This window comes from Arachis stenosperma, chromosome 9, assembly GCF_014773155.1.
Source record: "Arachis stenosperma cultivar V10309 chromosome 9, arast.V10309.gnm1.PFL2, whole genome shotgun sequence".
NCBI classification, from domain to species: domain Eukaryota; kingdom Viridiplantae; phylum Streptophyta; class Magnoliopsida; order Fabales; family Fabaceae; genus Arachis; species Arachis stenosperma.
In genome coordinates, this window is record NC_080385.1 from 44,402,601 (window position 1) to 44,406,552 (window position 3,952).

At 44.0% G+C, this 3,952-nt stretch overlaps 1 non-coding gene across 1 annotated transcript; it reads left to right on the forward strand.

Moving 5' to 3' along the window:
* The first annotated feature begins 3,168 nt into the window (after positions 1-3,168).
* On the forward strand, positions 3,169-3,272 carry LOC130952842 (small nucleolar RNA R71). Its single transcript, XR_009075018.1, has one exon. It is a non-coding gene; the product is annotated as a small nucleolar RNA R71 (small nucleolar RNA).
* Positions 3,273-3,952: the final 680 nt, after the last annotated feature.

Below are 3,952 nucleotides of genomic sequence, written 5' to 3' on the forward strand. Positions count from 1 at the left end.
GTTGCTAGTGGGAATGATTGAGCATTGTATGAACTCTAACCATCCTCTAGCTACGGGCTTGAGGTCATGCCTTCTTAATTGAACCGGCTTTCCTCTTGAGTCTTGCCTCCATTGTGCGCCCTCTTCACATATGACTGTGAGGACTTGGTCCAACCTTTGATCAAAGTTGACCCTTCTAGTGTAAGGATGCTCATCTCCTTGCATCATGGGCAAGTTGAACGCCATCCTCACACTCTCCGGACTGAAATCCAAGTATTTCCCCCGAACCATAGTAAGATAATTCTTTGGATTCGGGTTCACACTTTGGTCATGGTTCTTGGTGATCCATGCATTGGCATAGAACTCTTGAACCATCAAGATTCCGACTTGTTGAATGGGGTTGGTAAGTACTTCCCAACCTCTTCTTCGGATCTCATGGCGGATCTCCGGATATTCGCCCTTTTTGAGTGAAAAAGGGACTTCGGGGATCACCTTCTTCAAGGCCACAACTTCATAGAAGTGGTCTTGATGCACCTTTGAGAGGAATCTATCCATCTCCCATGACTCGGAGGTGGAAGCCTTTGCCTTCCCTTTCCTCTTTTTAGAGGTTTCTCCGGCCTTTGGTGCCATAATGGTTATGGAAAAACGAAAAAAAAAGCAACGCTTTTACCACACCAAACTTAAAATGTTTGCTCGTCCTCGAGCAAAAGAAGAAAGAAGGAAGTAGAAGAAGAAGAAATGAGGAAGAGGGAGATGGAGGTGTATTCGGCCAAAGGTGGAAGAAGTGGTGTTTAGGTTGTGTGGAAATGAAGGGTGTAAAGAGGGGTTTATATAGGAGAGAGGGGGATGAAAGTTCGGTCATTTGAGGGTGGGTTTGGGAGGGAAAGTGGTTTGAATTTGAAGTGTGAGGTTGGTGGGGTTTTATGAAGGATGGATGTGAGTGGTGAAGAGAAAGATGGGATTTGATAGGTGAGGGGTTTTTGGGGAAGAGGTGTTGAGGTGATTGGTGAATGGGGGAAGAAGAGAGAGAGTGATGGTAGGGTCCTGTGGGGTCCACAGATCCTGTAGTGTCAAGGAAAAGGCATCCTTGCACCAATTGGCACCAAAATCCACGTTTTGGGCCAATCCTGGCGTTAAACGCCGGGCTGATGCCCATTCCTGGCGTTTAACGCCAGGTTTTATACCTTTACTGGCGTTTAACGCCAGTTTGGTGCCCCTTTCTGGCGTTAAACGCCCAGAAAGGTGCCAGACTGGGCGTTAAACGCCCATCTGCTAGGCTGACTGGCGTTTGAACGCCAGCAGCATCTTCCTCCAGGGTGTGCTGTTTTTCCTCCTGTTTTTCATTCTGTTTTGCTTTTTTTCATTATTTTATGACTTCTTATGATCATCAACCTACAAAAAAGATAAAATAACAAAAGAAAATAATTAATATAGATCATGGGTTGCCTCCCAACAAGCGCTTCTTTACTGTCACTAGCTTGACAGAGGTCTCTCATGGAGCCTCAGAAATGCTCAGAACCGTGTTGGACCTTCCCAACACCAAACTTAGAGTTTGAATGTGGGGGTTCAACACCAAACTTAGAGTTTGGTTGTGGCCTCCCAACACCAAACTTAGAGTTTGACTGTGGGGGCTCTGCTTGGCTCTGTTTTGAGAGAAGCTCTTCATGCTTCTTCTCCATGATGATAGAGGGATATCCTTGGGCCTTAAACACCATGGATTCTTCATTCACTTGAATGATCAACTCTCCTCCATCAACATCAATCACAGCCTTTGCTGTGGCTAGGAATGGTCTGCCAAGGATGATGGATTCATCCATGCACTTCCCAGTCTCTAGGACTATGAAATCAGTAGGGATGTAATGGTCTTCAACCTTAACCAGAACATCCTCTACAAGTCCATAGGCTTGTTTTCTTGAGTGTCTGCCATCTCTAGTGAGATTTTTGCAGCTTGCACCTCAAAGATCCCTAATTTCTCCATTACAGAGAGGGGCATGAGGTTCACACTTGACCTAAGTCACACAAGGCCTTCTTGAAGGTCATGGTGCCTATGGTACAAGGTATAGAAAACTTCCCAGGATCCTGCCTCTTTTGAGGCAGTTTCTGCCTAGACAAGTTATCCAGTTCTTTGGTGAGCAAGGGAGGTTCATCTTCCCAAGTCTCATTTCCAAATAACTTGTCATTTAGCTCCATGATTGCTCCAAGGTATTTAGCAACTTGCTCTTCAGTGACATACTCATCCTCTTCAGAGGAAGAATACTCATCAGAGCTCATGAAAGGCAGTAGTAAGTCCAAGGGAATCTCTATGGTCTCAGTTTGAGCCTCAGATTCCCAAGGTTCCTCATTGGGGAGCTCACTGGAGGCCAGTGCACGCCCATTGAGGTCTTCCTTAGTGGCGTTCACTGCCTCTTCTTCCTCCCAGAATTCGGCCATATTGATGGCTTTGCACTCTCCTTTTGGATTTTCTTCAGTGTTACTTGGGAGAGTGCTTGGAGGAAGTTCAGTAATTTTCTTGCTCAGCTGACCCACTTGTCCTTCCAAGTTTCTAATGGAGGATCTTGTTTCATTCATGAAACTTTGAGTGGTCTTTATTAGATCAGAGACCATGGTTGCTAAGTCAGAATTATTCTGCTTAGAACTCTCTGTCTGTTGCTGAGAAGATGATGGAAAAGGCTTGCTATTGCTAAGCCTGTTTCTTCCACCATTATTATGAAACCTTGTTGAGGTCTCTCTTGATTCTTCCATGAGAGGTTTGGGTGATTTCTCCATGAAGAATTATAGGTATTACCATAGGGTTCTCCTAGGTAATTCACCTCTTCCATGGAAGGGTTCTCAGGATCATAGGCTTCTTCCTCAGATGAAGCATCCTTAGTACTGTTTGGTGCATTTTGCATTCCAGACAGACTTTGAGAAATCAAATTGACTTGTTGAGTCAATATTTTGTTCTGAGCCAATATGGCATTCAGAGCATCAATCTCAAGAACTCCTTTCTTCTGACCAGTCCCATTGTTCACAGGATTCCTCTCAGAAGTGTACATGAATTGGTTATTTGCAACCATTTCAATCAGTTCTTGAGCTTCTGCAGGCGTCTTCTTCAAATGAAGAGATCCTCCTGCAGAGCTATCCAAAGACATCTTGGATAGTTCAGAGAGACCATCATAGAAAATACCTATGATGCTCCATTCAGAAAGCATGTCAGATGGACATCTTCTGATTAATTGTTTGTATCTTTCCCAAGCTTCATAGAGGGATTCTCCATCCTTCTGTCTGAAGGTTTGGACTTCCACTCTAAGCTTACTCCATCTTTGTGGAGGAAAGAACTTTGCCAAGAAGGCATTGACTAGCTTTTCCCAAGAGTCCAGGCTTTCTTTAGGTTGAGAGTCCAACCATATTCTAGCTCTGTCTCTCACAGCAAAAGGAAATAGCATCAGTCTATAGACCTCAGGGTTAACCCCATTAGTCTTGACTGTGTCACAGATTTGCAAGAACTCAGCTAAAAACTGATGAGGATCTTCCATTGGAAGTCCATGAAACTTGCAATTCTGTTGCATTAGAGGAACTAATTGAGGCTTAAGCTCAAAGTTGTTTGCTCCAATGGCAGGGATTGAGATGCTTCTCCCATAGAAATCAGGAGTAGGTGCAGTAAAGTCACCAAGCACCTTCCTTGCATTGTTGGCATTGTTGTTGTTTTCGGCTGCCATGTCTTCTCCCTTGAAGAATTCGGTCAAGCCCTCTAAAGAGAGTTGTGCTTTGGCTTCTCTTAGCTTTCTCTTCAAGGTCCTTTCAGGTTCAGGATCAGCTTCAACAAGAATGCCTTTGTCTCTGCTTTCTCATAAGAAATAGAAAAAGAAGAAGAGAATGTGGAATCCTCTATGTCACAGTATAGAGATTCCTTGAAATGTCAGAGGAAAAGAGAAATAGTAAGAAGAAGGAGAAGGAGAATTCGAATTTTAATAGATAAAATTCGAATTGTGCA